The sequence below is a fragment of the Helianthus annuus genome, chromosome 17, assembly GCF_002127325.2.
Source record: "Helianthus annuus cultivar XRQ/B chromosome 17, HanXRQr2.0-SUNRISE, whole genome shotgun sequence".
Lineage (NCBI taxonomy): Eukaryota > Viridiplantae > Streptophyta > Magnoliopsida > Asterales > Asteraceae > Helianthus > Helianthus annuus.
The window spans coordinates 79,451,948-79,468,253 of NC_035449.2; positions in this window are offsets into that span (position 1 = coordinate 79,451,948).

Here is a 16,306-nt window from a genome sequence, read left to right on the forward strand (position 1 = left end):
TCTTCTTATATTTTTTCTTTATTCATCTTCTACACTTTCTTTTGAACTTAAAATCTCAGATTCACAAAGATTTCACGGTTAAAATTGGCTAAATTTTCAGTATGTTGTGCGAAAATCAGTTTTAACAAACCCTACAAAGTTTCAGATCAAATTTTAAACAAAATCATACTCAAATATGTCAAAATCATGAACTTTGGAACTAAGTTTGCTGATGTGATTGTCCATCCGGACGGATAGATTTTTTAGAAGTGTAAGTGTTCAAGTTTTTGTGTTGATTCGGAAATTGTACATCCGGACAAAGCTCATCCAGAAATTGTTTATCCGGACCAGATTGTTCATCCGGAAATAGTTCATCCGGACCATAGTTCATCCGAACCAATGTCCATCCGGACCATACCTCATCCGGACCAGTTCATTCGGACAACGGCCATCCGGACGAACAGATTGTTATATTGTTTGTTTGTCAAATTTGATCAAGTGTTTAATTTTATATTTGCAAGTAAGCATGGCTGAAGAATTCTATAGTGAGCTTTACAACGCGTTCACTTCCGAGTCATCTGAGACATCAAATGTTGCACCAAAAAGCATTTCTAAAGCTCTAACCGAGAACATAAATCATGATAATGTTTACGGAACTAACTCAAAACAACCAAAACTTGATAGTATTGAAGATTATACTTGGTGGAAGGAAAGATTTATTAACATGGCAAAAGCTTATGCTCATGAGAGTTGGTTTTGTATGGAATTCGTGTATAGTAGGTCAGTTGATGATAAAAACGAAGAAATTCCACTTAAAATCTTATCAAATGAAGATAAAAGGAATTTTTCTCATGAACAAAGAATGATAGTGTTAATACAACAATCAATCAGAGATGACATTTTTGCATTGCTTAATCACGACGAGTCATCAATATCTATATGGGAAGTGTTACGGGTGAAAGCTGAGGGTGGAAAACAAATCAAAAAGAATAAAATATCATTGCTTAAAAAAGAATTTGATTTGTTTGATGGTATAAAAGGTGAATCTGTGAGACAAATGATTGAGAGATTTTGTCACCTTAAAATCGAACTTGACAGGTTTGGGATAGTAAAAACCCGTGAAGAAATAATTGACAAAATCATTGAAGCTTTACCACGTGCTGATCATTGGCAGACATTCATCTTTATTCTGAAAAATGATGTATTGTTTGATACGATTACTTCGTATCAGCAAAATGTGGGTCTTTATTACAGGGGAAGTGTACCTTCAGTGTCGACTATTCAGCCACCAAAGATTGGTACAACTTTCAGTGTCGAAAAGTCGAAAGATTCACAGAAAAGCTCATCAAGTTACAATTTAGTGTATCATTCGTCTTCAATAGCTTCAAACTCAGAAGAACCCGATGAGATTCTCTGCAACATTGCTCTAAAATTGAAAAATTCTCCAACAATGAGCATCAATGCTACTAAACAGCAAATGAGTTTCTTAGCATTGATTCTGAAATCTTATGAGAGTTTGGTAGCAGGGAGAATTGGAAATCCTGAGTTGACAAAAGAAGATTATGACCAGATAGATCCAGAAGAGATGGAACTGATTGATATCAGATGGTGTTTAGCAAGCGGTATTAGAAGAGCTCAGTGTTTCATGGAGATAACAGGCAGGCAGGAACTGGGAGGGTTGTTAAGCACAAAGCTCGGATTCGATAAGTCAAAAGTGACATGTTTTCGATGTAAGCAAAAGGGTCACTTCAAAAGGGAGTATGTTAACCGAGAAGTAGCTGATCATGGTAATCCATTCCATGATGACTATAACAAAAAGGCAATTTATCAGAAAACCAGTGAGCATACGTCCGGAAAAAGTCTAAAGCGAATTGCTGGAAGTTCATCGAAAGAGAAATCACAAGCTTTAGTGACAACTCATGATCATGCCAAACACAGATCATTCATGATGACGGAGGGTTTGGGGTGATTATATAGATGATGATGGAAATGCATTGATGGCTGTGGTGAAAGAGAGAACGAAAGAAGAGATTCTGAAAGAGAAAACGTACAAGGAAAGATGTATTGTAGACTACAGAATCAAAGAAATGCAGCAAGAGTATGAGGAAGCTAGGAGTTATCGAAGATGGGACAAGAAATGAGAGTGTTATATCAATAGCAAAGGTGAACCGGTTGTCCATCCAAGCCAAGTGGTGTATAATGACGTTCTTGCAGTAATTCCTTTGTCCGGCGAATACTATTCAAATGTCAGAAAAGATAAAGATTTTGTTAAAAAGCTGGATAAGATAATCAGAGATGTCATGACAGCAAGCCTGAGACAGAGAGATGAAGAAAGAATGAAGAAGAATGTTGAAAATTTGGTCGATGAATTGAAGAAGGTTGCAAGAAAATGAAGAAGTGGAAGAAGAAGCTGGTGAAGAAGGTCAGAAACCAGCAGAAGAAGTTGTTACTGGAGAATAGTAGGATGAAGAGAATTTGAAGAAGAAAGAAGAAGGTGATAAAGAGAAACATGTGAAAGTTGATGAGAAGATGGTTAATGAAGCTGATGTTGGTGAAGCTGTTGCTGAGGAACAGCAGGAAAAGGAAGCTGATCAGAAGCAGACGGCAGAAAAAGCCGAGGTGCCAATTACTGAGGTAATTTTTCAAACTGAATCTTCTGAAGTTTTAAATACAACAGTTGAATAGTGCAAGAAATGCATGGAAACATGCAGTGCTTGTACTGAAAAAGATGAAAAGTTCAGAACAAGAGATATGGAATTTACTAAAATTGAAAAAGTTTTCAAAGATAAATGCAAAGAAATGTTTGAAAACGAAAAGGTTTTAAAAGATAATGATGAAAAGCTGACACAAAAATGTGAAGTTTTAGAAAAAGAAAATGAGATTTTGAAAAAAAAAAGTGTTCAGCAATGATTGAAGAGTTGATACAAAAAGAAAATGCTTTTCAAGAAATGAAAACAGAGCATGATTCAATAAAACTTGCATATCACATTACAAAAGAGTCATATGAAGTAGTGAAAAGTCAAATGAAACTTGTTCAATCTAGATTGAAACATTGTTCTGAAACATCAAAAACACTTAAGCGACAATATAAAATAAAACAACAAGTTTTAAATTCTTATATTGAAGAAGTTGCTGAGCTTAAACGTAAAATAGCTGATTTAGAACAAGATAATAACAAGTTGCATAATTATCACGCTTCATCATATGTTCTTGAATGTATTTTCAACATAAAACCGGATGATAAAGATTCTGAGAAAAACAAGAAGGGAGTTGGCTCAGAATATCATCAGGTTCCACCACCGTTTGAGGAAAAATTCATGTTCTATGATGACGAGAAGGTGGAAAAAGCTTTCAACATGGTTGATCAATTGCCAGATAATATAGATGTAACCTATTCTAAATCTGATGATACTAGTGATTCAGAGGTGGTAGGTAAAGTCATTGAAAATGTTTTGCAAGATGATTATATCAAAACAGATAAGTCCGACTCACGGGATGAAAATGAGGGAAGTTTTCATGAGAGTTATCTTAAAAATTCAAAATCTGAGAAAAATGCGAATGATGATCCGGTAGGATTGGCTTACACCATGATTGGATCGGACAGATTATTCTCAGATATTGAAGTCCCGATTCAGAATGTGATTTCGGAAAAGATTGACAAGGTTTTCAAATTGGTAGAAATTGAGAAGTCTGAAATTGACAAATTTGCTAGAAAGAGCAAGAAAACTTTTTATAACAAACCTAGTTACAGAAAGAAGAACATGAAGGCTAGGTTGGGTTATAAAAAGAAACAAAACAAAAAGAAACGGTTTGAAAAGCCATATTATCAGAAAAAGACAAACTTTGTCCATGGGACAAGTTTAGAGGAAGAGAAAGGACTCCAATTTAGACGACAGTCTAATAAAGAGTTCTATGCTCAGAAAAAGCAACAACAGGCCAAAGATGTTTCAAAAAGAACATGTTTTAAATGTAATCAAACTTGACATCTTGGTCGCAAGTGTTCAAATCCGAAGCCTGTTGCTGCTGAAAAGAAAAAGAAAGTTGAGGTTGAAACACAGAAATCAACCAAACAAACTTCGATTCCGAAAAGATCCAAGTTTGAATCAAAACAATTTTGGAAAGCAGTGACACCCAGATTTAGGACAACACAAAGCTGGAAAACAACTGTTGATATGACAAAACCGAACCAGTTTTGGAAACCAAGAGTTGTTGAATAAAAAACAAACATTCAAATTGATTCAAGATTTTATAAAAGGAATGTTTCAAAAGGTCAAATCTGGGTGGTTAAGCAACAAAAGGTTTCTAATGATGAGAATATTAAAGAGAATGTTTTTGAAAAGAATGAAAGAAACTATCCAGTTTTACCTAGAAAGATACACATTCAGCTACATGAGTCAAAGCAGGCTTGGGTTGCTTTGTTCAAGTAATTGAGTTACGTGTATGTGCAGGTGTTCCAGATGACGATTGATTGTCAAGATGAAGGAGGGAGCAACCTGGCACCAGAGGAGAAGGAGGAGGAGGATCCCTGCAACTGAGATCAGGGAGTTTGTTTCTATATATAAATAAACCATATTTCAAAACCCTAAAAATCAGAAAATCTAAAAAAACCAAAAATTTGCTTTTATTTTGTTAAAAATTGAAAAAAAAATGTTTGTGTTTTTAAATTTGTCAAAAATTAAAATTTTGAAAAAAAAAATTGTTGAGTGAATATGCCGAAACCCTCACGACTAAACAAACATGACTATTTCACAATTGAAAATGGTTTTAACATTGTTAAAAATCAATGTGTTGTAAATCATGGGGGTATTTTATGCAAAACAGAACATGTAAAGCAGAAAATGGATAGCGAGATAAAGCTATCTGCATCGGGTTGTCAAATTTTCTTTAAATGTTTTGGATTTTAGGGGGAGCAAAAATTTATTTTAGAAAATATAAAAACATTGGAAAATTTTGAAAAAATAAAAAACAATAGAAAATAAAAAAGAGTTTTGTGTAAAAAGAGAAAATGATAGTACATCAGTAGACAATCATAGTACGCTAAAGAAATGGAAAGTTAAAATGTGATAAACTGTCTCACTGATGATATGCCAGTAGGTTTTTACACGCTTAGTAAATTGATTTTGAGATATAAACTTAAATACCAATAAACTTACTTATCTCGTGGGGAACATCTCTCGGATATACGGGTAACCCCCGAATTCTTTTTTGAGAGATTGCCTAATTCTAAGTTACTAGATCTTTATACTGTTTGATATCTGGGGTATTATACCTGGTCTTCTGATATTGCGGAAGCAATGGCCTAGTCCTCGTATAATACTTTATGCACTTTAATAAAAGCTTTCCCTCTGCATAAAAATTGAAAAATATCGAAAGATATAAATCAAGTGCAGTTGTAAAGAGGATCCCTAAGTGGGACACACCTAAAGTCGAGTCTTAATCTCTTTGACTGAACGATAGTTCATACCTGAGCTCTCAAGGTCTCGCACTAACCCAGAGAACAAATATCAATATAGTATATTCACCTGTAAGACTGAATCTAGGGAATTTTGATACGGGAGTATATTCTGAGGTGGGACACGCGAATAAGTTGAGTTCTTAAAACATTAATCTCGTATCTCGAATCAGTTGAACTGTGTGTGAGAATTTAAGTGGAACAATATACTGACAATCTAAGTGAATCGTTTAGAACTTAAAGTGTTTAAAGCTCAACGGTGCTAGTGATTTGTCATAAACTGATATGATCCTCTGACGTGAACTCAAACAAAAATATTGTCTGTAAATATTTCTTCATTGCTTTATGTTAAAGAAAAAGTACAAAAAGATTTTCAGAGTGTTTTAGCATAAACTTTGAAAAATACAAAAAGATTTTTTTCTACTTTATTTTAGACAACCAATGTCTGAAAGCTGAGTTTCAAAGTCTAAGTATGCTGAATATGTTTCTGAAAAATAAACAAGTTCATTAATTTAAAACTTGAGGTTTTTATTGAAAAATCAAAAACAGTTTGTGAAATCTTCAAGGTCAATAATTTGGACTTGGACAAATAAATCATGAGATTTTGGATGCTTAAAATGTCAAATATAGAGTTATTTTATAGGGGGAGAGAGCCAAGTTATTTCTGGGAAATTTCATATTGTTAAATTTAAGCCAGGTTCTCGATCCAAATTTATTTTGGGCCAGGTCATTATGTCTGGGAAAACCTAAAAATCTTTAACTGTCACATATATGAAATGCTCCAGTTCATGTGTAGAGCAAGGTTTTTGATTTTGAACTTAAATTGTCAAAATTCTTACAACTTGTTTGAGATATGCAGATTTTGCCAGACTACGATCCCGACAGCGGAGCTTAAGGGGGAGTCTGAAGACGAGCTCAAAGCAAAAGGAAGGTAGGTGACTATCTTAGAGGAGCTTGTAGAGCCAGGTGACGATCTTAGTAGCTGAAAGCATGGAAGCTTAAAGCAAGGTGGAGTCTGAGCTAAACGAAAGGGGGGCAGCTGAAGCTGAAAACAGATCCGCCGGGAGTCTGTTAGAATCAATGGAGATTCTGTGGTGATGATAATGTCAACACTTCGTGAAGACTCAGAGAGAGAAGATAGAAAGCTACTAGATTGACTACAGCAATATCCAAGGTGGAGTCTGTGAGTGCATATGTCTATCGACTGCGTCAATCACGTATCGTAGCTGAATCAGATGTCACAAGACCAGTGCTGAAATAAGATAAAGACAAAGTTGGTGCATGTTGAAGTTCATCAGTACGGATGGACAACAGGTCCATTAGGACGGATGGCAAAATGTTCATCTGGATTCTGAGGTTATTCAGTGTCGTCCATCCGTCTGGATGGAGTCCATCCGCTAGTATATGTCATCCGGATGAGGGCTGCCTATAAATAGATGTCTAGGGTCTTGGCATTTGTAACTTTTGGGTATTCTTGAGGCGAAGCTCTGCCAGTTGATTTCACGTTGTATACAAAGTTATATCAGTTAATAGAAATCATTGATAATTACATCTTCGTGTTCTATCCACATACGTGATTGGATTCCGCAAATTTCACGTTACGGTACGCATTCAACTGTCAAGGAATCAGTGCAGATCCTGAATTCACAATGGCTTACCCTCTGCCATGCCTGACACCATCGAAGCAACAAAGCTTGACAACATCGAGGAAGTATATCGCCTCGCAGCTAGCCTAAACAACAATCGTATTCGTGATAAACAAGTCGCAACCCCCGTCACCTCTAAACCAGCCAACTAAATCACCGCACAATCAAGTGGTAGCAAGGGTAAGAAACGAAAGTTTCAAAACCTAAGCTACAACGCGATTGTTCCCGTTGCAACCCCAAATCCTGTTACACCTGAAAACACCAAGAAACCATACATTGGGGCTCATCCCAAGTGTAATACCTGCCATTATCATCACCCAGCTAACTCAGCTTGTCGCCATTGCACTACATGCAATCAGTTTGGTCACACAACCCCTTATTGTCGCAATAACCCTACACCACAAGTCAACCAAATCCAGCAAGCTCCCCAAAACCCTAAACCGATGAACAACGCACGAGCCTGCTACAAGTGTGGTGACACAATACATCTTCGTCCTCAATGTCCTCAGCTGAATCAAGAGCAACAACAGCAGCAAGCTCCACGAGGACGAGCCTTCAACATCAACACTAATCAAGCTCAAAACGATAATGAAGTCGTTAATGGTACGTTTCTCGTTAACAATCTTTATGCTTCTATACTATTTGATACTGGAGCAGACAAAAGCTTTGTGTCCATTGAATTTAAATTTATGTTAAGTTGTACACGCCCGAAACTACCTAAGACTATTACAGTCGATTCTGTTCTTCGCAATTGTTTTCTCACCCTCAACGAACACGTTTTCCCTATCGATCTCATACCCATGCAATTGGGAATCTTCGATATCATTGTAGGCATGGATTGGCTTCATAAGAACCATGCTGAAATCTCTTGTCATGAAAAATACGTTCGTTTGCCTCTTCCTTCTGGTGATACTTTACACGTTTATGGAGACCGACCTTCAAGAGGACTGAAGCTTATGTCCTGCACACAAGCGAACAAGTACTTACGTAAATAGTAGTTTGCCTTTTTAGCCCATGTTGTTGAAGAAAAGGGCAAGGGAAAGAGCCTAAGTTGTGACAACTCGTATAAATCTTTACTTTGTAATTACACGTACATATATGAATTGAATGTGTTGTTTGATTATTTTCTTGAATGATTACAAACTTGGTAATGTGTACGTGAAACCGAAATCCGAAACCGAAGTATTGTGTTATGCGTCTTTTTGCGAAAAGAAACATTGTAGTATGATACTTTGTGAAATGAAACATTTTAATTAGTTATTTCGTGTAACTCGAAAGACCACCACTTAGTAAACCCAACCCAACCGACCCCTCCCCCTTGCGCTATAACCAGCCCAACCCGCCACCCATACCCCTTGCGTGAAACATGAGGCCAACCCACTCCTTCCCTTTTCGGCCCACAAGATCCAAACACCCTTCTATTTGTTTATATGTATATGCATGAGTTCAAAAAAAATATTGAAACCCTACCCTCCCCCTTGTGTGTGTGACGGCAGGAAGGTAGCCCCCCCCCCTTCTCTCATCTCCATCTCGTTCTAGCTCTCTCATCTCCTTCCGGTTAGTGTTGTGATGTGTTTTGGTTTCTAATTCTGCAAATTCATGGCTACGTTTTTACCTTTATTATGAGTCATGGCTGTGATATTGATTTATTATGCTAGGGTTTTTGTTGTTGCATGATTAGTTTCGGGTAATTATGCGATTGTGCAAATTAATTGATGATACGCATGCATACATGATCATTGGCTGCGTTTTTGTGAAAATCATGATGTTTTATATCTAGGTTTTTGTGATTATTGATATGGTTAGGTGATAATTGATGGTTAACCTGATTTTAGTGGTTATTAGGAAGTTCCGGGATCGTTTACACACGTTTTGGTGTCGTTTAACTGAAAAACAGAATGCTGATTAATGAAAATAGCCAACTTCAGTTGGCTGTAAACGGACGGTTATAAATCAAAAAATTGATTTTCTGAAGTCTAAATCATACGTTCTCGAAAAAACTTCAAATGGCGCTGGAATCATATTTTTCTGAGGTCGTTTGCTATTTTTAAAGGCCTGTTTTGTACAGCAGCAAAAGCTGCGTTTTTTCTGCAGAAATGTATGTTATGTTTTTCGTCATAACCTGTAATCTGGATAGAGTTAGGTCATGAAATTCATACAGTAGATGGCCACAGGTGTCATCGTAAATCCCCAACTGGAATTTCGTCAATCAGACTTACGATGAATTTTAAATAAATTTTTCCGTGGACTGCAGTCAGAAAGTGATGAATCTGATTGCAGCCCGATAAATGATTTTATAAAATAATCCGTAATGAATTGAGTCCCGAGATTTTTACACAATGTGATGTGGGCCGTTTAGAACATTCTATAAATTAATTAGAATTTTTGGAACAAGTTGACTATTTTATAAAAATATCCGAAAACAGCGCAGTTTTGGATGTTAAAGCTAAAACAATATAAGTTGTGATGTGTGTGTCTAGAGGTCAGTTGTGCTATCTGATAATGATCCAACTTTTTATTTGTCAACGAAAGTGTTATGTGAATTAGTGTGTGCTTGTTCATGAGTAGTTATAGGTGGAATATGTTTATGTGCGTGAACTGTCAAAGTGAGTGCATGTTATGTGGTAGATGCGTGTAGGAGTTGCATGCCTTATTTGAACACACTAATGAACTGAATGGTAATCATACTAGGACATGATTGACCTACCTTGACTTTTAACCATTTTAAGAGACCAAAGGTGAGTTCACACTTTCATCAAAGCATGGGATTCCCGGTGGTTTGGGAATGGGTTAAATAACAACTATCCCCTTTAGGTGGGATACGATCTGCGTATTCTCCTTGGGTAGAATACGTACCTCCGCTCTCCTTGGGAAGAGCGACAACCATAAACTTACTAGACAACAACTCTATCTTAAGTCCCTCATTTTTGTATCGACTTAATCGTTGGGCCATTGGCGAACGGGTCATTAGTTAAATAGCGCTATTAGGTCTGACAAGCCTCACAGCGTGTCGCAGAGGACGGGCGTGGACTAATGGACTTGGGCACTTAGTCAATGATGATAGACATTGACTCAGGGCACTCAACATAACTTAAGTCAGTAGTCGATATGGTACGGGTCTAGTGGTTTAAAACATTGGGGTAGCCCCCACAGCATATGGTTATGAGAACAAGGAACTTGACAACTTATGGTTTTCGAAACAACTTATGGTTTTTGGAACAATATTAAAATGAACAACCAACTGTGAACTCGCCAACCTTTTTGTTGACACGTTACCACATGCTTTGCAGGTCGTTAGGTACATGGCTGGGACTTGTACGAGGAGTGGGCGTTGTGGCAGGGAACCAACTGTTGGGTTCCTAACATTTAAACTTTATGCTTCTAAACTGCTTTATAGGTTTTGATACTTTATGCTTCCGCTAACTTTTGTATTTGGTTTTGGACTTTGGTTTTGGGAACACTAAACATTTTGTTTGCTATGGTTTCACTTTACTTTACTTAATGTTTATTATGATTGGTGGTATGTTCCTGGTCAGTCACACGCCTCGCGGTAATACTCCGCTTGTGGATTTTGAGGGTGTGACATAAGTGATGTTCCAATTGTGCGTGATTTTCCTAAAGTCTTTCATGGAGATCTTCCTGGTCCTCCTCCATCTCGATCGGTTGATTTTCGCATTGATCTCATCCCTGGTTCGACTCCTGTTGCTAAAGCACCTTATCCTCTTGCACCCACTGAGATGCAAGAGTTGTCAAGTCAACTTCAAGAGCTCCTCAATAAAGGCTTCATACGCCTAAGTACTTCACCTTGGGGCGCTCCTGTGTTTGTTGTCAAAAAGAAGGATGGTTCGTTTCGCATGTGCATCGATTATCATGAGCTTAACAAACTCACTGTCAAAAGCCGGTATCCTCTCCCTTGCATCGATAATCTCTTTGATCAACTCCAAGGCGCAACATGTTTTTCTAAGATCGACCTTCAATCTGGCTATCATCAACTTCGTGTTCTCGAAGAGGACATCCCCAAAACCGCTTTTCGCACTCGCTATGGTCATAATGAGTTCGTGGTTATGCCTTTTTGTTTGACCAACGCATTTGTTGTCTTTATGGATTTAATGAATCGTGTTTGTAAACCCTACTTGGATCGTTTTGTAATTTTCTTCATCGACGACATTCTCATTTACTCGAAAACTCAAGCCGATCATGAACGCTATTTATGCCTCATTCTCGAACTCTTACGTGGTGAACGTCTATACGCTAAATTTTCTAAGTGTGAATTTTGGATGAAAGAAGTTCAATTCCTTGTACATGTCGTGAGTGAAAAACGAATTCACGTTGACCCGTCCAAAATCAAAGCAGTGAAAAATTGGATCGCGCCTAAATACCCATCTGAAATTCGATCTTTCCTAGGATTGGCAGGTTACTACCGACGATTCATCTCGAATTTCTTTAAAATCGCCGTTCCCCTCACCATGTTGACTTAGAAAGAGAAACCTTTTGCTTGGAGTCCTAAGCAAGAGGAATCCTTTCAAACTCTTAAGGACTTGCTTTGCAGTGCTCCTGTACTTGCTCTTCCTGATGGAAACGATGATTTCGTGGTACATTGCGATGCATCAAACCGTGGTCTTGGTTGTGTTCTCATGCAACGAGACGAGGTCATCGTGTATGCTTATAGACAGCTGAAAATACATGAGAAGAACTACACTACCCACGATCTCGAGCTTGGTGCAGTTGTTTTTGCGTTCAAGATTTGGCGATACTACCTATATGGTACAAAATGTGTGGTTTTCACCGACCATAAGAGCCTACAACACATATTTAACCAAAAAGAGCTAAACATGCGTCAACGTCGTTGGGTGGAATTGCTTAACGACTACGATTGCGAGATTTGCTACCATCCTGGCAAAGCAAATGTCGTGGCCAATGCGCTCAGTCGCAAATCTCATGTTAATAGCATTCATTATTCTCAAATCATTAGCGATCTTCATACTTACATTCGTGAAGCTCAGTATTCGTCATCCAATGAGGGAAGTTTGTTCATAGAGGTACGTGGTGCTTCTGAAGATCAACTTGTGACAAAATCAGATGGACTCCAATACTATCTTGATCGCATTTGGGTGCAAAATCGCGACAACCTTTGTGAACTTATAATGAAGGAGGCACACAAGTCCTGATACTCTATTCATCCTGGTGCTGATAAGATGTACCACGATCTTCGTACATCCTATTGGTGGCCTGGTATGAAGAAAGACATAGCCACCTTCGTTTCTAAATGTCTCACTTGCTCGAAAGTCAAAGTTGAGGCAACAGCGTCCTTCTGGTTTACTCGAACAACTAGAAATCCCTGTTTGGAAATGGGATAGCATTGCTATGGACTTCATGACCAAACTCCCTCGCACGCCTTCTTGTCATGATAACATTTGGGTGATCATCGACTGTTTGACCAAATCCGCTCACTTTCTCCCCATTCATGAGGATTTCAAGGTTGAAACTAGCTCGAGTCTACACTGATGAAATCATATGTCGTTATGGTATCCCCATTGACATTATCTCTGACCGCGATGGTCGTTTCACGTCACGTCTTTGGCAAACATTCCAAACCGCTATGAGTACTCACTTGAATCTTAGTACGGCTTTTCATCCTCAAACGGATGGACAGACTGAACGTACTATCCAAACCCTAGAGGACATGCTTCGCTCTTGTGTTATCGACTTTCGCGGTAATTGGGATGTACATTTACCTTTGATTGAGTTGTCGTACAACAACAACTACCACTCCAGTATTCAAATGGCTCCTTTTGAGGCATTGTATGGTCGCAAGTGCCGATCTCCTATTTGAGATGACTTAATTGAGATCTGGGCCATTGAGACTTTGGCCAGTGGTAAAAGAAAACCTTCTAAGCGTTTGGATAAAAGGAGAAAAAGGGTTCAATTCATGTGAAGTGCAACTATTAGCCGTTCAAAAAAAAGTTAATTAAGATGTGTAGCCCTTACAACCAATAGGACATATTTACAATGCAAGTAGTTGACGGACGGATTTTTATTTTTAAGTTACTATTTTTATGACTTATATTTTCTTAGTCATGTGCTTCAATTTTTATTTTTTAATTATATTTATGACTGCATTTTCTTATTCATATGTTAGTTATTATTTAATTCATATATGTAAGAAATAGATAAACCACACTAGTGTTACGAACAATAAAGTAATAGAAACAGGTATCGTGTTGTAAATTGTCGCCACCGCTGTATTGTGTGGGTCTCCTACTAGGTTGACTTGCATTCGATTTTTGTTTATTTCATATGATGAGAAAATTTTCTATGAATAAATTATAACAATAAATTCTTCACATAAAAAATATTTGATAAACTAAGAGAAACGAGTATGGCGTTGTAAAATATTGCCCCTACAGCATCGTGCGGGTACCCTACTAGTATATATATATATATATATATATATATATATATATATATATATATATATATATATATAGGGTAGGGATCTAAGAGAAGTCCACCCTATTTGAGAAACTTGAGAAGCAATCTGGACCACACATTTTCCCTAAGCAAAAAATGCAAAAAAGGTGAAAAAATGTTTTTTTTTTTTTTTTTGGAAAAATCGCAGCTTTTTCTTTAAGGATTAAATTTTTTTATTATTATTTTTTTTTAAATTAGGCTTTATACACATGTGTATATCGTTAATCTTTTAACTATACATATATGTATATTGACAATTATACATATATGTATATACATATTTAAAATTGAAAAAATATGTGTTATAAATCCTAAACCTTATACCATAAACACTAAAGCTAAACCTTAATGCTAAACTCTAAACCCTAAAGCTAAACCCTAATTCTAAACCCTAATGATAAACCCTAAAGCTAAACCCTAATTCTAAACCCTAAAGCTAAACCCTAATGCTAAACCCTAAAGCTAAAACTAAACCCTAAAGCTAAACCCTTAATGCTAAACCGTAAAGATAAAGCTAAACCCAAAAGTTAAAACTAAACTATAATGCTAAACCCAAAAGCTAAACCCTAATGCTAAACCCTAAATACTATTACTAAACCCTAATGCTAAACCCTAAAGCTAAACCCTAAACCGTAAAGCTAAACCCTAAACCCTAATGCTAAACCCTAAATATTAATGCTAAACCCTAAATAACACTTATTTTTCAATTTTAAACATGTATATACATATATGTATAATTGACAATATACATATATGTATGGTTAAAAAGATTAACAATATACACATGTGTATAAATCCCAAAAAAAAAAAATTAAAAAAAATAAAAAATTAAATTCTTAAAGAAAAACCTGCGATTTTTCAAAAAAAAAAAAAATTGCATTTTTTTTACATTTTTTTTGCATTTTTTTGCTTAAGGAAAATGTGTGGTCCAGAATGCTTTTCAAGTTTCTCAAATAGCCTACTACTTCTCACATGATCCTTATCCTACATATATTATAAGTATTCTTATGAACCACTAATAATAAATAAATGTCTAAGCTAATTAAATAATTCAATAAAAGTAGAAAAATTAAAATAAATAATAGATTACATGTTTTAATAAGTATCTAAATGATTAAATAAGATTAAAGATGGAAAAAATAAAAATAATGTGGGAGATAGGGTCTTTGTAACTATTCGCATATTTGGATTTTCCTGTTTTAACAAGCCTTGTTATACTTTCCATAACTGTTACTTCAAAAAAAAAAATTGAAATGTTTAGTTGAAATGTTTGGTATTAGTTGGTCAAATTTGACCGTTTACTTTCCATTCACATCTTACAATTAAATATGATCACGATGCTTTTTGTATGTATTGAAACTATAAAGATTACCCGCGTCATGTTGTGTGGTTTTGATCAATATCTATTTTAATTCAGTGTAGCAATCGAAAGAAATTTACGCAAAAGAATATCGATACATGTTTTACATAGACTGAAACCATAATATGATATAAAATTTAGATTGGACAGTGAAACAAGCTGATTTTATATAATTGTAAATGTAAACGTAAACACTATCTTAAATATAACTTTAATGAAAAAAGAACCTAAAACTAAAACTAAAACACTAAACATAAAGAAAAATAAAAATAATAAAGTCCAGAAAAAAAATCATGAAGGAAACAAAAAAGCCAATAGAATGAAAGCATTATTCATACAACTTGCTAATAGTAATTTACGTCGAAGTAAACCAACTTGAATTTATTGCGACACAAACATAAAGTGATTCCAATTTATACTGTCTAATGAAAACGTATTATATTAGACCCAACTCGTTAATTTACATCAAAATATAGACCAATTGAAAACCCACATAAAAATAAGTACAAAAAGTTATTATATTTGACCCAATTCATTTATGGAAAAAAAATGAATTTACGTCAAAACGTAGATCAATTGAAAACATACATAATAATAAGTATAAGAACATATTATATTTGAACCAACTCATTTCTGTGAAAAATTACATCTAAACATAAACCAATTTGAATTTATATCAAAATGTACAATAAAATAAACACGTAACTCGATTACAAAGTTTTTTTTTTCAAAAGTTAAAGCGTTGTAAGGGTTAACACTGAAACTTTGAGGGTAAAAGTATACGAAATAAAAAAAAGATAATTGGCCTATAATAATCCCAATTAGAGGTCATTGGCCATTGACAGTCCCACCTTTAAATATTTCCCCCACCAGTCCCACCTTTCACCTATTTTTCTTACATCGGTCCCCCGTTAAAAAAACTTAACGGAGTTATGTTTTTTTTTTCCAATTTACATACAGGTTTTTTACGGCTTTTAATCAGAACGACGATACGAGTCCATTGATGTAAAACTTACCTCGAAACGGTGCTCCAAACGATAAAAACAGCGCTTCAATTCATGTGTTTAAATTTCCAATTAACAAAAATCAAGTCATTTGGAGCACCATTTCGAGATAAATTTTACATCAATGGACTTGAATCGTCGTTCTGTTTAAAAGCCCTAAAAAATCTGTTTGTAATTTGAAAAAAAAAAAAAAAAAAAGCTTAACTCTGTTAAGCTTTATTTAACGAGGAATTGGTGTAGAAAAAATAGGTGAAAGGTAAGACTGATGGGAGGAATATTCAAAGATGGAACTGTCAATGACAATAACCTTTAATTGAGATTATTACAGGTGAATTCCCCATATAAAAAAGGAAAAAAGACAAAAACAGCTACTGTTTATCCAACTTGCTTTAAT